The sequence below is a fragment of the Rana temporaria genome, chromosome 12, assembly GCF_905171775.1.
Source record: "Rana temporaria chromosome 12, aRanTem1.1, whole genome shotgun sequence".
NCBI lineage: Eukaryota > Metazoa > Chordata > Amphibia > Anura > Ranidae > Rana > Rana temporaria.
In genome coordinates this window covers 95615073-95638261 of record NC_053500.1, presented here as the reverse complement: position 1 = coordinate 95638261, position 23189 = coordinate 95615073, and the positions used below count along the sequence as shown (strand labels likewise).

General features: G+C 46.7%; 1 protein-coding gene across 1 annotated transcript in view; it reads left to right on the top strand.

Annotated features, from left to right (window-relative positions):
* Positions 1–23189, top strand: part of RAMP2 (receptor activity modifying protein 2) — an 893533-nt gene that overhangs the window by 37835 nt on the left and 832509 nt on the right. The window lies entirely within an intron of this gene.

The following is a 23189-nucleotide window of genomic DNA, read 5'->3' as shown; positions in this document are numbered from 1 at the left end:
TGCCTGGTTGACGGTGGGGGGGGGACATCAAGTGGAGGAGCATCCACCATGGCTGGAGGCCTGCCCTCTAATGCCACGGCAATACGCCTCAGAAGGCTGTTGGTCTCGGTCTGCACTTCCACAATGGCAGGCCTCACTCAGGGTCCGCCCCTCTGCCACAAGGGTAGCCGTGGTGGCCTGCAGCTCCCCCAAGCAGGTGATGACAGCTGCTGTATTGCCTGCCACGTCCTGCAGACCATCAGTGATGTGTCCCCTGGAGGCCAGGCTGTCGGCCACTCGCCTCCTGTCCTGGGCCATCTCACCCATATGGCAGGTCTGTGAGTCCTGGGCAGTGGTCAGGGTCACAGGCAGGTATTCCGGAACCCCCCTGGTCTTCCTGGTTGCCTTCCTGGGGCCACGAGAGGCTTCAGGCCTGGCATAGAGGGAGGGACTTGAGGAAGTGGGTGGGTTGGGGATGGAGCCAGAGGGATTTGAGGGAGTGGGTGTGTTGGGGATGGAGCCAGAGGCAGAGGGACTCGAGGATTGGAGGCTTGACGGCCGGGAAGGAACAGTTGAGATGGATGACTCCTCCAGATATAGGGACACCTCCTCACCCAAATGCTCAGCATCCTCTTGAATGACTTCATCACTGGAGGTCTGGCCTCCACTCCCCTCCACCAATGCCCCTTAGCTTCCCTGGGGGTCAGGGGCAGAATCATCAGGGGATGATAGCGTGGGACAGGCAGGGGCACCAGATGGCCCAGCTCCCTCCTGGACATCTGCGGATGACACAAAACATTCACATGTTGGTGGACCCACACACTTGTCACATATTCCCTTCCCCCCCTCACATGCTACACACCAGATAGTACAAAAAACACACTTACCTGTCCTCAAGGGCGGCACAACTGAGTCGTAGCCTGGCATTGCCTCCACTTGCACCCTGGTAAGGCAGTGGGCAACAACCTCCTCCTCAGGAGTCAGACGGACCCTAGAGGCAGGTCCACCACCAGTGCCCCTGGCATGGCTCGCCATAAGAGCCATCTTCTCCTTCACCCTCCTGCGAAGATCGTTGATCTTCTTTGCAATATGTTTGGGCCTCCTCGCCTCATTGCCCACGGCATTGACCTGGTCAGTGATCCTCTGAAGGATCTCGTCCCTTCTGCCCTTGCTGGTGTTCTTGCTACAGGCCCATGGAGGCGATTATAGTACCTCTCCATGGCAGCAAGGAATATGCCTTTCTGGAGAGAAGTTTTTTTTTCTGGTCCCAGAACGCTGGGCAGACATGTCAATAATCTGACAAAAGTATACTCACCAAAAACCAAACAGGTGTACTTTTGCACTCGACGGGCGCATGTCTGGGCGTATTTATGCCCTGGGCGTAAAAAAACAGTGGGCCGGCGTTACTCAGGATTAACACCAGGCGTAGTTGTGAGCATGCGCAGAGGGGCGCTTGACATGCGATCACGTGACGGCGCATGCCCTGGTCTTTCGGCCCTTCATTTGCATGGGGTCACAGTTCATTTAAATGGATCACGCCCACTTCCTTCCTACTTTGAATTACGCCGTCTTACGCCGACGAATTTACGCTGCGCCGGCGCAAAAATGAACGCTTCTGATTAGAGAATATGGAGCTTGCCTCTCTAAGTTACATCGGCGTAACGCATCTGAGATGCGCTACGCCGGCATAAAGATGCGCCGATCTGCGAGAATCTGGGCCACAGCGCGTTTGTGTGTGCAAGAACTGCAGGTAAGTAGCATGGTGCAAAAGCAGAATGGATTTCAAGGCAGCTGTATTTTTAAAATGCTGAATGCACCTTTTTTCTGCAGGAAACAAAGGCATGGCAGCCCATTGATATCAATGGGCTGCTGTGCCTGCACAAATGAGGGCCGCCAAAACACATACATGTGAACCAGTCAGGCCCAAAATAAGCTGGAGGGAGGCCCAAAAATAATGTTTGCCCAGGGCCCAAACCATATTAAAGACGGCCCTGCCTAAAGCTACTTGGTGTGTACTGCCCGTGTCATCTGCAGTTTGCACCTAAATCTACGTGGTGTGTACTGCCTGTGTCCTCTGCAGTTTGCACCTAAAGCTACTTGGTGTGTACTGCCTGTGTCCTCTGCAGTTTGCACCTAAAGCTACATAGTGTGTACTGCCTGTATCTGCAGTGTGCACCATAAATCTACGTGGTGTGTGTACTGCCTTTGTCCTCTGTAGTTTGCACCTAAAGCTACTTGGTGTGTTTTAACGGAATGGCCCGTGACACCCAGAGACTTTTGAAGGATGTGGGGTACTCCTGTGCCAGCTTCACTAATGACTCTTGGGTCTAGGGTCATCCTATGTCCCTTTTGGGCATAGGATGACTGAGAACTGATATCTCGGATTACATGAGATGGGACATTAATGATAATTCATGTATTGCAGGATCTTGGAATATTACAGGTTGTTTATTCTGACCCTCAACAGGTCAATAAGAATGTCTCATTCAATGTGTAACATAGACTGTTGAGACGCTAATTAAGTCTGCTACTGTGGTGATGTGAATTGGAGCTTGGTAGCCAGTCTGGCTGCCTATTATGGGATGTTTAAGTGTCTTGCTGTGATTACTGTCTGTTGTCCATTGTGTTAATTAGGTCTGCTCCTAAGACCTTTCATTGTGTATGCTAATGACACTGCTTTGTGTAAAGATACTATTGATAATAGATGTGGAATGTGACTTGTCAGCTGTAGTAATTAACTCCTCGAAATGCGGTGCCAGAATGTCTGTCTGGGATGTGGATTGAGGGGGGAACTCGTTAAGGGCCCATTGTGTGATGTTTTTAGGGAAGAGTTTCATTGTCCCTGTAGCATGGTTGTAACTGTATATAACAAGCTGAGTGTACCATTAAAGAATTTATTCGTTTGACTCAGAAAACAGATCTTGTCTCGTTTATTATGGGGAATGGATTGGGTCCTGTCTGCTGGATTGTCGGATAAGCTGTTGTGGTTGGTGGAATGGAAGATCGTAAATGGTGTTAATCCCTGACCGTTACAGTGTGTACTGCCCGTGTCCTCTGCAGTTTGCACCTAAAGATACGTGGTGTGTACTGCCCGTGTTCTCTGCAGTTTGCACCTAAAGCTACGTAGTGTGTGTACTGCCTTTGTCCTCTGCAGTTTGCACCTAAAGCTACGTGGTGTGTACTGCCCGTGTCCTCTGCAGTTTGCACCTAAAGCTACGTAGTGTGTGTACTGCCTTTGTCCTCTGCAGATTGCACCTAAAGCTACGTAGTGTGTACTGCCTTTGTCCTCTGCAGTTTGCACCTAAAGCTACTTGGTGTGTACTGCCCGTGACCTCTGCAGTTTGCACCTAAAGCTACGAGGTGTGTGTATTGCCTTTTGTCCTCTGCAGGCCATTAGTATGTCTGGAAGGACAACAAGGAGAGGCAGAGAGTCACGAGGGAAAGCAGGCTCTGCGTCTAGAGGCAACAGTGCTGGTCGTGGACACGGTGCATTCTCATCAGCACGTGGCCGTTGGACATGCTCGTCCTTGTTTTCAGCAGCTGGCCGCGTTGAGCCGCAACATGCCGATGACTTGGTAGAGTGGATGTCCAAGCCGTCCTCATCCTCCTCATCCTCTCTCACCCAGGCTCTGGGTACTTTGTCTGGCAAAGCAGCTGCCAAGGCGTCCTCTTCCCTCTGCTCGATGGCATCAGTCACTCCTTCCCTAGCCCCACCATGTCCTCCTGAGGAGTCCCCCGTTTGACCACAGTGTTGGGTACATGCTGCATGAGGATGTGCAGCGTTTTGAAGGCTCCGATGATGGTACACAGCTAGAGGAAGGCAGTAATGTGAGCCCAGAGAGAGGGGTTGCCCAAGAAGGACAGCAATCTGGCAGTCATGTTCCCCCAGCTGCAGCATACTGCCAGGTTTTCTACAGTGATAAGGAGGGAGGGGATGATGAGGTCACTGACTCTACGTGGGTGCCTGATAGGAGAGAGGAGGAGGAGGAGGGCACAGGCACATCTCCAACAAGGCAGGATGCCCTCCAGGGGCCAGCTTAAGGGCAGCACACCGACTGCATCACAACGCAGAGCTACGCATGTGCAGGGCGCTGCTGTGTCTCAGCGTTATTCCAAAAGTTCTTTGGTGTGGGCCTTTTTTGAGACAAGTGCATCAGATCGCACCGCTGCTATTTGCAACATATGTCTCAAGCGTATATTGCGTGGCCAAAACATCACCCGCTTGGGCACCACATGCTTGACCAGACATATGTCGGCCTGCCATGCAGTTTGTTGGCAAGCGTACCTCAAAGACCCATACCAAAGAACAAAGCGGACCTCCCCTTGCCCCTCATCAGCTGGGATCTCCAACCCCACTATACCCTCAGTCCTCTCTGATGCCTGCACTCATAGGACCGAAGGTGTAGAATTAGGTGCGTCACAGCCTAGTACATGTGGGCAATCTACTATCGGTACACCCATGGCAGATTGTACCAGGCAAATTTCCCTGCCCCAGCTGCTGCAGCGCCGAAAGAAGTTCTCTCCCAGCCATCCACATGGCCAGTGGTTGAATGCTAGCTTAGCTAAATTGCTAGCACTTCAACTGCTGCCTTTTCAGTTGGTAGATTCTGCCCCCTTCCGTGAGTTTGTGGAATGTGCGGTACCTCAGTGGCAAGTTCCAAAACCCCACTTTTTCTCACGGAAGGCGATTCCGGCTCTCTACCGCCATGTGGAAGGCAATGTCCATGCCTCGCTGGACAGGGCGGTCAGTGGTAAGGTGCATATTACCGCTGTTTCATGGTCCAGCAGGCATGGACAGGAACGTTACCTATCTTTCACGGCGCATTGGGTGACTCTGCTGGCAGCTGGGAAGGATGCAGAACAAGATACAGTAGTGTTGGAGTTTGTTCTGCCACCACGCCTCCAAAATGCTACTACTGGTTGTGGCACACCTCTCTCCTCCACCCCCTCCTCTTCTTCTTCCTCTGTGGCCTCTTCCTGTGCTGATGTGTCCTCTGAACCAGCGGTGCTCCGTAGGCATTCAAGGGGCTACGCAGGTATGCAGGCAAAGAGAATGCCATGCGGTGCTTGAGCTGGTGTGCTTGGGGGACAGGAGCCACACTGGGCCAGAGGTTCTGTCAGCTCTGCAGGGGCAGGCTCAGAGGTGGTTGACGTCACGCCAGCTTAAGCCAGGAATGGTAGTTTGAAACAATGGCACCAACCTCCTCTCCGCCCTGCGACAGGGGCAACTGACCCATGTGCCCTGTTTTGCTCATGTCCTTAATTTGGTGGTGCAGCGGTTCTTGGGCAGGTACCCGGGCTTACAGGATGTCCTGAAGCAGGCCAGGAAAGTCTGTGTGCATTTCTGACGGTCATATAATGCCAGTGCTCGGCTGGCAGACCTCCAAAGGGAATACAACCTGCCCAAGAACCGCCTAATCTGTGAAATGCCCACCAGGTGGAACTCTACGTTGGCCATGCTGCAGCGGCTGCACATGCAGCAGAGGGCCATCAATGAGTATCTGTGCCAATATGGCAGCAAAACTGGGTCAGTTGAGCTTGGTTTTTTCCCCACGCCAGTGGGCCTTCATCAGGGATGCATGCACTGTCCTGTCACCATTTGAGGAGGCCACGAGGATGGTGAGCAGTGACAGTGCATGCATCAGTGAGAATGTCCCTCTTATTCACATGTTGGAGCACACGCTGTGTGGAATAATGGACAGGGCCCTTGAGGCAGAACAGAGGGAGGAAGAGGAGGACTTCCTTACCTCTCAATGCCCCCTTTATCCACACAGTGTTCCTGCGTGCCCGCCTAACACAAAGGAAGAGAACGAGGGGGAGGAGGAGGAGGATTGTGTCAGCATGGAGGTGGAGCCTAGCACTCAGCAACAGCAGCAGTCTTCAAGGGATCAATTACTGTCCCAAGGAACCCATGGACTTGTACGTGGCTGGGATGAGGTGGCTGCAGATCCCGTCGTCCTCGGTGACCCAGAGGACTCTGCACCGAATGCCTCAGCAAACCTATGCTGCATGGCCTCCCTGATCCTGCAAAGCCTGTGTAAGGATCCTTGTATTCGTGGTATCAAGGAGAGGGATCATTACTGGCTGGCAACTCTCCTTGATCAACGTTACAAGAGTAAGGTTGCGGACCTTATCTTGCCGTCGCGGAGGGAGCAGAATATGAAACATCTTTGGGAGGCCTTGCAGAAAGGTCTGTGCAACGCGTTCCCAGAGACTGGGGGGCTACCAAATCCTGGTCCTGGACAACGTGTTGCTGAGGCTTCGGTGAGTCACAGAAGGAGCGGTGGAGAAGGTGGCCGTCTGACCGATGCGTTTAGACAATTTTTTAGTCCACAGCCCCAAGGTATGACCGGTTCCAGCAACCATCGCCAGCATCTGTTTTACATGGTGCGGGAATACCTAGGGGCAAGATCAGACTTGGACACCTTTCCCACCGAAAATCCTCTGGCTTACTGGGTCTTGAGGATGGATCACTGGCCAGAGCTTGCACAGTACGCAATTGAGCTACTGGCTTGTCCTGCATCCAGTGTTCTTTCAGAATGCACATTTAGTGCTGCTGGAGGCTTTGTGACCGATCACAGGGTGCGCCTCTCCACCGACTCCGTCGATCGACTGACCTTCATAAAAATTAATCAGGCTTGGATCACCACAAGCTACCAAGCACCTGATGCTGATGTAACTGAATATTTTTTTTGAAATGTCAGATCCCTTGGAGACTGCCTATGCTGATGCTGAGTGACTATCCTGTTATGCTGACTGAATATCCTTTTCCTCCTCAATGATCTTGCTGATAGCTTGTAAGAACATTGTTGGTTCTGGGCACCGCCACCAGTGGCAAAGGCCAAATTTTTCTGCCCCTGTTTAACAGGGGCGAGTGTAATTAAAAATTTTGATGCAATACTTTGCAGCGAGGTCATTGCTGCGCTCCAACTAGAGTATCTGTGAGGGGTTGCAGTGTTGTGGCACCAGTGCCTTAAGCCCAATTTTTCTGCCCCTGTTTAACAGGGGCATGTAATTACAATTCTTGATCTAATATTTCACAGCAGGGCATTCCAGCGCCCACCAAGACTAACTGTGGTCCCAAATTTCTGCAGAGTATATACAGCAGGCCCCTACTTTCAAACATCCAAATTACAAACGACTCCTACTTGCAAACGGAAGGAGACAACAGGAAGTGAGAGGAAATCTACACCTAGGAAGGGAATTTCTCTTCTATAAGAGGTGTCTCCTGTCCACTGATGCTTGTTTCACAAAAAAAATAATTCAAAAAATCATTTGTCATTGGGACAGAAAGTGAGGTGCAATCTTCTGAACAGATGCACACAGACAGCAAAACAAATGTTACAGGGGTTATACAGTAACCCTTCTCTATGTTTTCAGAAAAGCTTAAAAAAAGATTTTATGGTTGAAGCTACACTTTAAAGAAGTACCAGTTGAAAATAATTGATCTTTAAGGGAGCACCATCATTGAGGAATAGTGTTGCCCCTAATGTCATTGATCCCCCAGTTCGCCCTGTATTTTTCCAAGATATGAAAGGCTACTTTTCCTGTAAAAAGTGCACTGTTTGTCAACATAATACGTTTGGGAGACTCAAGTCTCTGGAGTTTCAGTCCCGGAGTAGGGGTCGAGTCTATCCTATCAAATCTTTTTGTACATGTGCGACTACGCATATTGTATATTTGATCACCTGCCCGTGCGGAAAACAATACGTGGGTCCCACTATACGAGCCTTTTCCGTATGGGTAGGTGAACATGTCGCTAAAATCCTGGGTGGTGGTACTAAACACACTGTACCAAGACATTATAGAGAATGCCATGACCGCACTTATTTAGTGGATTTACCGTCGGGCATGATTGCATTTGCAGTTATTTTTCATTGGTCAATGATTTCTGATATTATTGCCAGAGAGTGTTTTTATATTCCCTTTTTCTTTTTTTCTTCTTGTATTCCTTTTTTATTCTTCATGCATTCATTTGAGTAGGATTTTTAATGTATATGTGTTAGTTCTCGATTAGAGGCTAAGGACATTCGTTTCCGGTTTATCTGTCTTTCATGAGCTTGGATCTAAAACACACAGACATTTCCTCCTACGAGTGCCCGCGAGGTGTCTCTAGTTCCGGTTGGACGAGCTATTGGGGCCTGGATACCGGAGCGATAACGAGGCTTGGCTGCTTACCTCACGTACACTTCCGGAGGCGGATCCAGCCTAGCGTCACGTCGATGTTGTTGCGTTCCAGCCTCCTTTTCACAGGGAGTCTTGGAACGAACGCCAAGGACGCCATTTTTGATTGAACCCAGAAGTAGCGACTAACTATCGTCCTTCCCTCATTGGAGCCATAAGATATGGGGGTTTATATTTATATATAAGGGTCTATTTTAGCAGTGGGCCAGTACCCCAGATGACGTTCATGAGAATGAAATGCGTCGGTACGGAATATTGATCCCACTGCTCTATTGATTTTTAAGCGCTTGTTATGTGAGTGTAAACTTTTTAAATAAATACTGCAAGGTAACTTTTACTGATTTACGCTATGTGCACCCTTGTTTTTTTCTTCCTGTTCCTTACATCCCGAATTGCTTGGATGATTTATTACCACTATTGGAAGTGTCCATTAATACCATCTGGCTGGTTTCCTATTGAATGGTTTTGTATTGAATAATATCCATATGAATGCCTTAGGAGTTTCATTGACCTATTCAACATTGGAGTCGATTTGGAGTCTAGATACCAGTACCTTATAAGCTTGATCGGCCTAATAAGTGTATACTTACTTGGGTCCGATCAATCTGGTAAGCCTCTCAACATTACTACTTGGTGGTGGACCTTCTATCAATTTTTTACACAGTCACTCTCATTTGGGTTGTTTGGATTGTTTCACAGACTTTAATCAATATATCAATATATTCTTCACTGTGCATAGTTGACTATGTGAGCACTTGTTATTCATATGGTCTTTTCAATCTTATTTTATTTTTTAGCGCTACACTTATTTTCTATGTTTGAAAATTACAAATATATTCTACTTAACAACAAACCTACAGTCCCTGTCTTGTTTGCACCGCCTGTATACTTCTGTTCAAAGTATATAGGGCCAAAGGGGCTTGTTATGACCTGGGGGAGGGGGGCGGGGAAACCCATGCTATTTTTTTTAGTGATTTTCATCCATATTGCAGGGACCAAACATTACATTAAAGCCGCAAGCAGTCTTAAATTACTTTTTTCTTATAGTAATCTGATTTTGTGCAGGGACAGTTCTAAACATGTGCCACTACTATAGACACCCAGCAGGTACGATATTTAAAGGAATTTTTCATTTTTTTCACTTTAAGCATAAAAAAAATATATGGGTAGAGAAAGGATGCACTATAATTCCATAAAAAATTTGCTTTTATTTAAAACGTATATTGTACTTACAGAAGTAGATAAAAACATGCAGCGTAGAAAAACAAAGTCCCGGCTGGCAACTAGTGGAGCCCTTACTCCTTAGAGTGGTGACGTCACTGCATGTCCTCCCAGACGCGTTTCGCCATCTTGACTCAGGGAAAAATTGCCAGTACCCTACGTTGCTTTGAATCAACGCAAAGTTCACTCACAGTCAATTTGAAAATACTTTATTAGGACATCACAATGCCTCAAGTTATCACTCCCCCTTGTGGCAGCCCATTGATTCAAGAATGTATGAAATTGTCTTGATCGGCTGCAAAAAGAACAGCAGAAAAAGAACTTTCGGCTGTAGGATTTTTATATAAAATTAAAAAATATAGAAATATATATAAAGAATGTATAACAATATACTTATTGTAGATGATTGTGCATACCCTCCCTCCCTCCTACCTAAACCCCAGAGACAGGGGGCCGTAGGTGCCACCCTTTAGCACCAATCATGAGCCCCTACTCTCCACAAAGAAAATATTTTTTTTCCTTTTCTCCAACTCATCAAGAGACATTTCGAATAAGCATCCCCGCGTAAATTAAAGTGCGTGTTTACGTGAAGGAAAAAAGCTTTACATATGTAAAGCTTTTTTCTTTCACGTAAACACGTACTTTAATTTACGCGGGGATGCTTATTTGAAATGTCTCTTGATGAGATGGAAAAAGGGAAAAAAAATGTTCTTCGTGGAGAGTAGGGGCTCATTTATAGAGAGGGGGTTACATATGTAACCCCTCTCTATAAATGGGTACTCTCCGTTTTAAGATAATGTGTAGATTTAAGTACTTTATAAAACACAAAAATGTGTATATATCCCCCATCTTTAAGAGAAACCTCTGAAATTGTGATTAGGGTTGAGCGAACCCGAACTGTAAAGTTCGGGTTCGTACCAGACTTTTGGGTTTTTGGTACCCGGACCCGGACAATTTGCTGTAAGTTCGGGTTCGGGTCCGGTGTTCGGCAATGTAATGGCGCGCTGCAGGGCAGCCAATCACCATTTGTTTCACTCGTGTGACCTAGAAGCCATCACAGCCATGCCTACTAATGGCATGGCTGTGATTGGCCAGTGCAGCATGTGACCCAGCCTCTATATCAGCTAGAGGCACATAGCACAGCTCATCACTCTGCTTTAGATAGGGCAGGGAAAGGCTGCTGCTGATCTGATCTGAGGAAGAGAATTAGATAGGAGTCAGACTGTCCTGCTTCAGAAATCATATTACACCAGCACTGCATATGTTCCTGTGAGATATTCTGCATTAGATACTTTAGGGAAAGGTTCCTGATTGTGCTTATAGGGACAGAAATAGATAGGAGTCAGTCCTGCTTCACAAATTAAATTGCAGCAGCACTGCATATGTTCCTGTGAGATACTCTGCATATTGCACCAGCACTGCACATGTTCCTGTGATATACTCTGCATTAGATAATTTAGGGAAAGGTTCCAAATTGTTCTTATAGGGAGAGAAATATATAGGAGTCAGTCCTGCTTCACAAATCAAAGTGCAGCAGCACTGCATATGTTCCTGTGAGATACTCTGCATATTGCACCAGCACTGCATATGTTCCTGTGAGATACTCTGCATATTGCACCAGCACTGCATATGTTCATGTGAGATACTCTGCATTAGATAATTTAGGGAAAGGTTCCTGATTGTGCTTACAGGGAGAGAAATATATAGGAGTCAGTCCTGCTTCACAAATCAAATTGCACCAGCACTGCATATGTTCCTGTGAGATACTCTGCATATTGCACCAGCACTGCATATGTTCCTGTGAGATACTCTGCATTAGATAATTTAGGGAAAGGTTCCTAATTGTGCTTATAGGGAGAGAAATATATAGGAGTCAGTCCTGCTTCACAAATCATATTACACCAGCACTGCACATTTTACTGTGAGATACACCCTTTATATACTTTTCTTCTATTATGCTATTCAAAAAACATCCATTTAGGGAAAACAAATTTGCAGTGTTTCCTCCAGAGTTTGCAGTGTTTCCTCCATATCTGTACGTGTGAGATAAACACTTTAGCCAGTGTTCAAAAAACACCCATTTAGGGAAAAAATATATATTTTGCCGTGTTTCCTCCAGTGTTTATCAGTGTTTCCTCCATATCTGTAGGTGTGAGATAAACACTTTAGCTAGTGTTCTTCTATTGTTCTATTCAAAAAACACTCATTTAGGGCAAAAAAAAATATTTTACAGTTTTTCCTCCAGTGTTTGCAGTCTTTCCTGCATATCTGTATGTGTGAGATACACACTTTACATACTGTTTTCTATTGTGCTATTCCCCAAAAAAAATATTTTGGGCAAATAATTTTTTTTTTTGGTGCGTTTCCTGCATATCTGTAGGTGTGAGATAAACACTTTAGCTAGTGTTCTTCTATTGTTCTATTCAAAAAACACCCATTTAGGGCAAAATCCTACATTTGAGAAATATGAGGAGAACGTCAAATAAGGAACGTGGCCCCGGTTGTGGTGCTGCTGGTGGAGCTCCTGTTACAGGGAGAGGACGTGGTCGATCTGTGCCAGCTACACGCACAAGTGAAACACCTTCCTCAGGTGAGAGTAGGCGACAGAGCCTGCAGCAGTATTTGGTGGAGCCTAATCCGGCTCTACGAATGTTGAGGCCAGGAGCAGAACAGGCGATAGTAGATTGGGTTGCTGACAGTGCCTCCAGTTCCTTCACATTGTCTCCCAACCAGTCTTGTGCTGAAAGATCAGAGTTGACACCTGCAGCCGATGTCCATCAGTCTTTCACCTCACCCCCTTGCAAATCAGCCAAGCAGTCTGAGCCCCAAATCATGCAGCAGTCTCTTCTGCTTTTTAATGACTCTGTTAGCATGGTTTCCCAGGGCCATCCACCTAGCCCTGCCCCAGAAGTGGAAGAGATTGAGTGCACCGATACCCAACCACTTATGTTTCAAGATGAGTACATGGGGGGACCATCACAGCACGTCTCGGATGATGAAGAAAAACAGTTGCCAACTGCTGCTGCTTTCGCAATTGTGCAGACCGACAAGGAGGGCAGTGGTGAAGACTGGGTGGAAGATGATGTGGTGGACGATGAGGTCCTCAACCCCACATGGAATCAACCTCATGTAGGTGACCCATGTAGTTCGGAGGAAGAGGCGGTGGTCGCACAGAGCCACCAGCACAGCAGAAGAGGGAGCAGGGTGCCAAAGCGGAGCGTCCGTCCTCTAGACAGTACGCCTGCTACTGCCCAACGCAGCAAGGGACCGAGCACACCAAAGCCAGGTCCAAGGAGTTCCCTAGCGTGGCAGTTCTTCACACAATGTGCTGATGACAAGACACGAGTGGTTTGCACGCTGTGCAATCAGAGCTTGAAGCGAGGCATAAACGTTCTCAATCTGAGCACAGCCTGCATGACCAGGCATCTAAGTGCAAAGCACGAGCTGCAGTAGAGTAAACACCTCAAAAAACAAGAAAGGTCTCTGGCTCCTCCTGCTTCCTCTTCTGCTTCAGTCTCGGGCCTCTCGGCCTCTTCATCCACCTCTGTAGCGACAGTGCCACCTGCCACCTCGCAATTAGAGGACCAGCAAGCAACACTACCACCTGGGTCACCAAACATGTCCACAATGTCCCATGGAAGCATTCAGCTCTCTATCTCCCAAACACTGGAGCGGAAGAGGAAGTACCCCCCCTACCCACCCGCGATCCCTGGCCCTGACTGCCAGCATTTCAAAATTCCTGGCCTTTGAAATGCTGTCATTCCGTCTGGTGGAGACGCAGATTTTTAAAAGCCTGATGGCATTGGCTGTCCCACAGTACGTCGTGCCCAGCCGCCACTACTTTTCCAGGCGAGCCATCCCTTCCCTGCACAACCAAGTGGGGGACAAAATCAGGTGTGCACTGCGCAACACCATCTGTGGCAAGGTCCACCTAACTACAGATACGTGGACCAGTAAGCACGGTCAGGGACGTTATATCTCCCTAACAGTGCACTGGTTAAATGCAGTGGCGGCTGGGCCTGAGGCGGATAGCAGTTTGGCGCATGTCCTTCCACCACCGAGGATTGCAGGGCGCTTCAGTTTGCCTCCTGTTGCTAACTCCTCCTACTGTGCTTCCTCATCCTCTACCACCTCCTCATCCGGTCAGCGTAACACATTCACCACCAACTTCAGCACAGCCATGGGTAAACGCCAGCAGGCAGTTTTAAAACGTTCCTGTTTGGGGGAAAAACCCCACACCGCGCAGGAGTTGTGGAGGGACATGAAACAACAGACCGATGAGTGGTTGGCGTCAGTGAGCCTCAAGCCGGGCCTGGTGGTGTGCCATAATGGGTGAAATCTCGTAGCAGCTCTGGGCCTAGCCGGTTTGATGCACATCCCTTGCCTGTCGCATGTGCTGAATTTGGCGGTGCAGAGGTTCCTGAAAACTTACCCCGATATGCCACAGCTGCTGCAGAAAGTGCAGGCCGTCTGTGCGCACTTTCGGCGTTCTCACCCTGCTGCTGCTCGCCTGGCAGCGCTGCAGCGTAACTTCATCCTTCCCGCTCACCGCCTCATATGTGACGTGCCCACAAGGTGGAACTCCACCTTGCACATGCTGGCCAGACCGTGCAAGCAGCAGCAGGCAATAGTGGAGTTTCAGCTGCAGCACGCACGCCTGAGTCGCTCTGTGGAACAGAACCACTTCACCACCAATACTGTAACTGGGCCTCCATGCGAGACCTGTGTGCCTTGTTGCGCTGTTTCGAGTATTCCACCAACATGGCCAGTGCCGATGATGCCGTTCTCAGCGTTACTATCCCAGTTCTATGCCTCCTTGAAAAAAAACGCTTCTGGCGATGATGGAAGAGGATGTGGCACAGGAGGAGGAGGAGGAGGAGGAATCAGGATCATTTCCAAGGCTTTCAGGGCAGTCATTCACAAGTGGCTCGGAGGCTGGGTTCCTGCACCAACAAAGGCCAGGTACACAATTGATCAGCAAGGGCACAGTTCTGGAGGATGACAAGGTAGAGGATGAGGAGAAGGAGATGGAGGAGGAGGAGGAACCATGTTCACAGCTGGGTGGCACCCAGACCAGCTCATGGCCATCACTGGTGCGTGGCTGGGGGGATACAGAGGACACAGATGATACACCTCCCACAGAGGACAGCTTTTCGTTGCCTCTGGGCAGCCTGGCACACATGAGCGATTACATGCTGCAGTGTCTCCGCAACGACCACCGTGTTTCCCACATTATATTAGGTGCTGATTACTGGGTGGCCACGCTGCTGGATCCCCGTTACAAGGACAATGTACCATCCTTAAATCCCTCACTGGAGCGTAATTGCAAGATGCGCGAGTACTAGTGCACGCTGATAGATGCGCTGCTGGTGGAATTCCCACCTGACAGCGGGGGCACAGTGAAAGCACAAGGCGAAGACAGAGGAGGAGGAAGAGGTCGCCAACGCAGCCGGGGCACCTCCAGCACCTCAGAAGGCAGGGTTAGCATGGCCGAAATGTGGAAAAGTTTGTCAGCACGCCACAACAACCAGCACCACCAGCTGATATGGAACGTTTTAGCAGGAGGCAGCATTTCACCAACATGGTGGAGCAGTATCTGTGCACACGCCTACACGTACTGAATGACGGGTCTGCCCCCTTAAACTTCTGGGTCTCCAAATTGGGCACATGGCCTAAGCTTGCCCTTTATGCCTTGGAGGTGCTGGCCTGGCCTGCCCTGCAGCCAGTGTATTGTCTGAACGTGTATTAAGCACGGCAGGGGGGCGTTATCACAGACAAGCGCAGCCGCCTGTCCAGAGCCAATGTGGACAAGCTCACGTTCATTAAAATGAACCAGGCATGGATCCCACAGGACTTGTCCGTACCTTGTGCAGAATAGACATGTATACCGGCCTTACCCAGCCATTCTTGTATTTCTGATCTTTCTAGGGTTGCCACCTCATCCCTTTAAAAGCGAAAACATATTAATTACACAGGTTCTCTGGCTGATTAAGGTGCTAATAAACTCACTTGGTGCCTTATCGACATTAAATTAGCCCCAGAACCTGTGTAAAGGGATGAGGTGGCAACCCTAGATCTTTCTCACTCTTTTGGGGTTTACCCTAATTTAAAAAATGAATAAATTAAAAACAAAAACCTGCTGTGTTGGCTACCTCATCCTCCTCCACCGCCGCTTCCACCTACACCGCCACATCCACCGCCACCTAAACCTCCTATACTCCATATGGACCTCGTCCTCCTAGGTCAAGATTATTTTTTTATTTTTTTTTATTTTAATTTTAATTTTTTTTTATGTTATTTTAAGTTATTTCCCTATCCACATTTATTTGCAGAGTACTTTCCATGCTCTTACCAACATTTTGCTCTAGCCCTTTCCATTCGTGTTTTAGAGACATTTTAGTACTGAAAAGTTTGGGTCCCCATTGACTTCAATGGGGTTCAGGTTCAGGGTCAAGTTCGGGTCCCGAACCCAGACTTTTTTCCAAAGTTCGGCCGAACCCCGTCGAACCCGAACATCCAGGTGTCCGCTCAACTCTAATTGTGATACGTGTACATAAATGAAAATAATGATAAAAATTATACTACATATATAACTCTTATATTAACAAGAAGGTAGCCTCTAACCGTGTGTGAAAAAGATGGATTATACCCATCAAAAATTAAGTCTAGATGAACTAGAATCATTATACTAAACAAAATATATTATGTTTACCCCAATGGCAAGGTCACACCATACCATAAATGGAAGCGCAAAAAGTGTGCAAAACTGTGTAGATCTATGAAACTTATTTTCAAATACGTGTGTGCTATGTAGGCGAATGGATACTCCGCCCCCAAAAAAATATATTATAAAAATGTCAAAGGAATGCATCAAAAAAATGGGGACACTATGAGAACTAACCGCCTCTCAATAGTTTTCATAGTTCTCACTGCAAATCACAGTGAGTTTACAAATCACGCGTTGTTTATAAACGCATGGACATCCGTCTCTATATTCAGCCCATAGGGGGCATAAGTCTTTAAACGGTATATCCAGGCCATTTCCATCTTTGAAATTTCCCTTAGCAAAAAACTCCCCCTCCAATGTGGCTTGAATTTATCAATCCCCCAAAAAAGGGTGTTTGATGGATCTTTATTATGTTTCAACCGATAATGGTTAGATTTTTGAAGCCTACCAGAATGTTGTAATATGTTCATTGAGATGGACTTGCAGTGATCTCTTAGTCCGTCCCACATACTGTAGGCCACAAGGGCACTGCAGTAGATACACAACTCCGGTGGAGGCACAAGTGATACAGGGCTTAATTTTATATTCACACCCAGTGGCTGTAGAGGTAAAGAAGGTAACACATCTCTGTAGGCAAGAGTTCAAAGAGCAAACTCTACATCGTTTACACTTGTAGTAGCCTTTTAATTGATCAACAAAAACTTATGCCCTTAATTGGAGGGTTCAAAACATTTGTTGCCACTTGGTTCCTTAGGGATTGTACACCCCTAAAGATAACTCTTGGGTTTGGTGGTAGGATATCCTTCAGAACATTATCATTCATAGCTATGTGCCAGTGTTTATTGATAAGTTGAGTGACACTTCTATGCTGAATCGAGTAGGATGTTATAAATGGTACCCCTATTGGAAACTGCTCACCCTTAGTGGCTACTTTCTCTATCAGAATGTCCTCCCTCCTAGTGGCTAAAACTCCATTTAAGGAGCCCTGTAGGGACTCCTTTGAGTAGCCTTTCCCCAGAAAGCGATCTGTTAGTATCTCCTTAGGATCAGAACAGTTCCTCCGAAGTCTGAGATACTGGCTTTTAGGAACCGCCCTCAACCAAGGCTCATGGTGACAGCTATCGGTTGGTATAAAGGAGTTTCTATCTGTCCCTTTGAAGCACGTAGAGGTCACAAATTTGTACTCTCTGATCATAATACTAAGGTCCAAATATTGACTTTCTGATTGGCTGGCTTCATATTTTAATTGTATACCTCTCTGATTATTATTCAAAGATGTCATGAAATCCATTAGATCCTGATGGTCACCGGCCCACAGGAGGAGGATGTCATCGATATACCTTGCCCAAAGGGCCAACTGTGGTATATCACTTGAATGGATGACATCCTCCTCCCACCTGGCCATTAACCACTTACCCCCCGGACCATATTGCTGCCCAAAGACCAGAGTACTTTTTGCGATTCGGGACTGCGTCGCTTTAACAGACAATTGCGCGGTCGTGAGACGTGGCTCCCAAACAAAATTGGCGTCCTTTTTTTTCCCACAAATAGAGCTTTCTTTTGGTGGTATTTGATCACCTCTGCGTTTTTTATTTTTTGCGCTATAAACAAAAATAGAACGACAATTTTGAAAAAAATGAATATTTTTTACTTTTTGCTGTAATAAATATCCCCCAAAAATATATAAAAAAACATTTTTTTTCCTCAGTTTAGGCCGATACGTATTCTTCTACATATTTTTCGTAAAAAAAAATCGCAATAAGCGTTTATTGATTGGTTTGCGCAAAAGTTATAGCGTTTACAAAATAGGGGGTATTTTTATGGCATTTTTATTAATATTTTTTTTTACTAGTAATGGCGGCGATCAGCGATTTTTTTTTCGGTATTGCGACATTATGGCGGACACTTCGGACATTTTTGACACATTTTTGGGACCATTGGCATTTTTATAGCGATCAGTGCTATAAAAATGCATTGGATTACTATAAAAATGCCACTGGCAGTGAAGGGGTTAACACTAGGGGGCGGGGAAGGGGTTAAGTATGCCTGGGTGTGTTCTTACTGTGGGGGGGGGTGGCCTCACTAGGGGAAACACTGATCTTCTGTTCATACATTGTATGAACAGAAAATCAGCATTTCCCCTGCTGACAGGAACGAGAGCTGTGTGTTTACACACACAGCTCCCGTTCCCCGCTCTGTACCGAGCGATCGCGTGTGCCCGGCGGCGATCGCGCCCGCCGGGCACACGCACGGGAGTCGGGGGCGAGCGGGGGGCGCGCGAGCGCCTCCGGCGGCGCGCGTGCGCCCCTAGTGGCGGCTAAAAGGCAGGACGTCATAATACGTGCTCTCGCCTAGGAGAGCCACCTTGTGGACGTATTATGACGGTGCGGCGACGGCAAGTGGTTAAAAAGGTTCACCAGGCTGGGGGCATATTTAGCCCCCATAGCCACGCCAGTGTCCTGCCTATAGAAATTACCATTGAAGCAAAAATAGTTGGAGGCTGCTGCAAACCTCAGAAGGGACATCACAAAGTCTACTTTTTTACACTGAAGCTCAGAATCGCGTTCCAGAAAACATTGCACCGCCTCAAACCCTAGTTTGTGTGGAATGATTGTATACAGGGAAGCTACATCCACTGTTACCATCCACATGCCTACCGCAGGGGAACACCCAGAGAGTATGTTAATGATATGTCTAGAGTCCTTAACATAAGAGGGGATTTCACAAGGGGTTGAAGATAGAAGTCTATATATCTGCCCACCCGGAATGTGATAGAATCAATCCCACTAACTATGGGACGTCTCGGGGGGCAGACCGGATTTTTATGGAGTTTGGGTAGATAGTAGATGGTTGGAGCGCGGAGAGCCTTAGGTATCAAATATAATTTCTCTCTGGGAGGAAATAATTTCTTCATAGAATCCCCTCGCTATCAGTAACTCCAAATCTTTTTTATATTTGACCTTAGGGTCACCTGGTAGCATAGTGTACGTGTTAGTATCGTCCACAATATTATGCATCTCTGCTAAATAGTCTGCTCTGTCCAGGACAACGATACCCCCCCCCTTATCAGCTGGTCTCTTATTTTTGCAAAGGGAGTCCAACCCCTCTTAAAGGGTCTTATTCAGTCTCGCTTTTTTTACCTCAATTGTTTCAAGGTCCCTAATTAGCACATCTCGAAATATCTTTAGGGATGGTGCTAAGCCTCCTGGAGGATTGCACAGGGATGCGTTTGCTAAACCAGATTGAACATAGCCATTGGACGCTGGATAACTGGTAGGTGAAATACCCGACATGTAGCGTTTTATGCTCAATTTCGTAATGAATTTATGAATATCCATAAATGTATTGAATTTATCTAAACTCTTGGGTGGCGCAAATTTAAGGCCTTTATCTAAGATGGATTTTTCTGAATCAGCGAGTATTTTGGTACTTAGGTTAAAAATATCCTTTCCTGCTATGTTTTTGTGCGCTTTGAGTGCTCTGCACCGCCTCCCCCCTCTATTCCCTCTCCTCTTTCTCCCTGTCTTTTTACACCCTGGGCGGGTTTGTGAAAACCCCATTGGGTGGATCCATTCGGAGCCACGGAACCCCCGGGGTTAAAAAGTCTGGTGTGGGGTTGGTATGAAGGGGGTCCAAACCAAGTCCCACTGCCCTGTGCAGGATACTGGGACCCATCCAAGGTCAGATCATTATCTGGGCCATCCTTATCTCTGAGAGGGAAGAAAGAGTAATACACAGGAACATTATAGTCCCACCCAGAGTTCATCTCTGATTGATAGTAGGAGGGGGAGGGGTAATCCAAATTACTATTTTGACCCTGTCTCCAACCATCCACACTATCAATGAAAGAACCCCTCCCTCTTTGGCTATTCTGTCCTCAGCCCCTACCACGTGGCGGCTGGCCCCTCGGTTTAGGTGCTGGACCCTGATAGTACACACCTGTCTCTGGAAGTAGCTCATACCCAGGTCTAGGGGCTCCATAATGAGGCCCTGTCTCAAAAGGTAGTACAAACCCGGGTCTAGGAGCCCCCGAGGGGCGCCCCTGACCCCTCTGCGAGGACCCCCTGAATCCCCCAGTGCCCTGTCTGGGTGATTGATTGACCTGGGGCCCCCCGGTTCTAACATTAGGGAAGCTACATTTAGGACTCGCAGGGGGTACATGTTGGTGACCCGTATTTGTGGTCGTACCTCCTATAATAAACTTATAATATTATAAACTTCCATCTCATTAGAGGCCAATTTCATTTGTTCCTCCAGGAGCTTTTTTTGCCAACTAAAAACAACATTACCGTGATAATCATCAAGATCTCTATTGTATTTTTTTTTTTTTAATACGTTGTTCCTTATCTTCTTTATCGAGGAGTTTCAGGAGGCTTTGGGATTTCTCCTTATAATCCTCTCCATCCTTGGAGGCGTCCAGATTCTCTTTGATAAGCCTGATCTACTCTTCCAATCTAGCCAGTTTAATTGCCTTTCTCTCTACTAGAAACCGGAGAAAAGAGACCCCTGCCAGATTAAAATATTTAAACCACTCCTCAAGGTCGGTGTCTCCTTTTTTGAGGGGCCGCCTCCCATCTAAGACTTCTAGGGACCATAAGGTGTTTTATATACGTTTCCAAGTAGGCAGTGTCCCACTTGGTGTGGTTTTCAGAGATCAGAAGATTTTTCAATCTAGTGAAAATACCACCCAGGTCACCTTCATCCTCTTTATAGGACTCGAAGACCCCATCGGTATTTACCACCTTCTCGCCCTAAATTAAAAAATGTCCATGTTAGGACACCCCAAGTCGACACCCAGGGAAGTCAAAGCAGCAGTATTAATATCAGAAATGCAAAGGAAAACAGGAAAAACTGCGCTAATTACAAACAAAAAGGAAATAAATGCATAAAACTCAACATAAAAGGCAGCAGCTTGCGTGCGATACAAAGAACCACAATTCCAAAGAAAATAAAGCTGCGCCAATAAAAATAATAAACAATAATAAATAATAAAAAGAGAATCAAAAATCCAATTTCAATTCCAAATAATAAGCAAGTCCATAAAATGCATATGTGGGTATGTGATCCCAAATTGCACTAACGTGCATACATATACACAATCCTGAGGACAGACACCACCGTGATGTGACAAGTAGTTCCACACTGAAGTGACAAGCTGTGGAGGACTGCTTTCAGTGCCAGAGGGACTCTGCTGGAGCGAGAAGTAATGCAAGAATTCCTTAAAGTATAACTAAAAGGCATTTTTTTTTTGGATATATCAAAGAGGGATTAGAACACCTGTCACGTTTTTATTGCTGGCTGTGCCCCTCTTAGGAAGATCACCCTCTTTATTTGTCATGTTTATCCTTATCACCAAAAGTGAAAGTAAACGAAAATCCCTAATTTTGGGTTGTCACCAGAGCAGTTAGAGGGGAAGCTAGTTCTGGTGAGCCTGGTAACAAACAGATTTGCCCTTACTTTGGAGGGATTTCTTCTCCCTTCCTGTTTTGGCTATGGGACAGGAGGTGAAGGGAAATCTGGAAATCTCCCCAATCGGACACAGCTAGCAAAAATCTAACAGGGGTTATAACCCCCCCCCTTATGCTATGCAACATGGGGAAAAGAAAAAAGAAAATTGTATCCTACCTGCCATAATTCTGGTGCCCATCCATGGCAGAATACGTGTTATAGTAGCCCCGCCTACTTTCATCCACAGGACCAGTGAATAGCTATAAAAATTTAACACCCACACAACAGACCATTCTCTGTACATCGCTAGGAACAAACTGGGTGGGTTCGGTATGCTGCCATGGATAGACACCAGGAAAAGAAAATTACGGTAAGCAGGATACAATTTTCTGTTTTGCTGGTGCCTCCATGGCAGCATACATGTAAAATATAAATTATTAGCTATCAGGATGGGAAGCTTCAGCAAATTATATCATTAGAAAGTGAGTAAGCTACTGGCTTCCTGCCAAAGACAAGTGTAGTGAGGCCTACTAAGCCCATCAATGGTACTAAAAAGAATGCGCCATAGAGCCGAATTGGCTCCCCTGCCTACCATGTTGGCTGACATCTCACTATGGGATAGGCAAGCAAATGCCCACAGGCTCTTGATCCCATGACAACAGCAAGGCTGTGAACTTCCTGCAGCTTGAAGAGCTTCCCCAATAATTCTTATAAGAGAAGCTGGATTTTTTGGCTGGAGCTACACTTTAAAAAAAGTACCAGTTCAAAATTACAAACAGATTCTACTTAACAACAAACCTACAGTCCCTGTCTTGTTTGCACTGCCTGTATACTGCTGTTCAACGTATATAGGGCCAAAGGGGCTGGTAATGACCTGGGGGGAGGGGGGCAGGGAAACCCATGCTATTTTTGTCAATGATTTTCATCCATATTGCAGGGACCAGACATTACATTAAAGCCACAAACAGCTTTAAATGACTTTTTTCCTATAGTAATGTCATTTTGTGCAGGGACAGTTTTAAAAACATGCCACTTCACAGGCATACTATAGACACCCATCAGGTACGATATTTAAAGGAATTTTTCAATTTTTCTTTTCACTTTAAGCATCATTAAAATCACTGCTCCCGAAAAAATGTCAGTTTTTAAAACATTTTTTTCCATTGATACATGTTCCCTGGGGCAAGACCCAGGTCCTCAAACCCGTTTTACAACAATAACTTGCACATTAGCCTTTAAAATTAGCACTTTTTATTTTGAACGTTCAAGTCCCATAGACTTCAATGGGGTTCTAAAGTTTGCGTGAACGATCGGTCCGTTTGAAGGTTCTGGTGCGAACCGAACTGGGGGGTGTTCGGTTCATCCCTATTATCCGGCTATAATCACCCCAAGCCCCTGATACACAGAGAAAGTAAGGATAGGCCTTGCCAATCTGTTAAACCATAGTCTGTAGCCAAAAGCTCAGTATGCATTTTTTAGATTAGAGTGCATCTTATTACAGGATGAACCCTAGACCATGGAGTTGGTTGGTGGTCTGCTGAGTTGACTTGACATGATGTAGCTAGAAATTAAAACATCAGTACAGGATCCATCTTTAAATACAAAAGAGGAAAGTAAAGGCTGAGAGAAA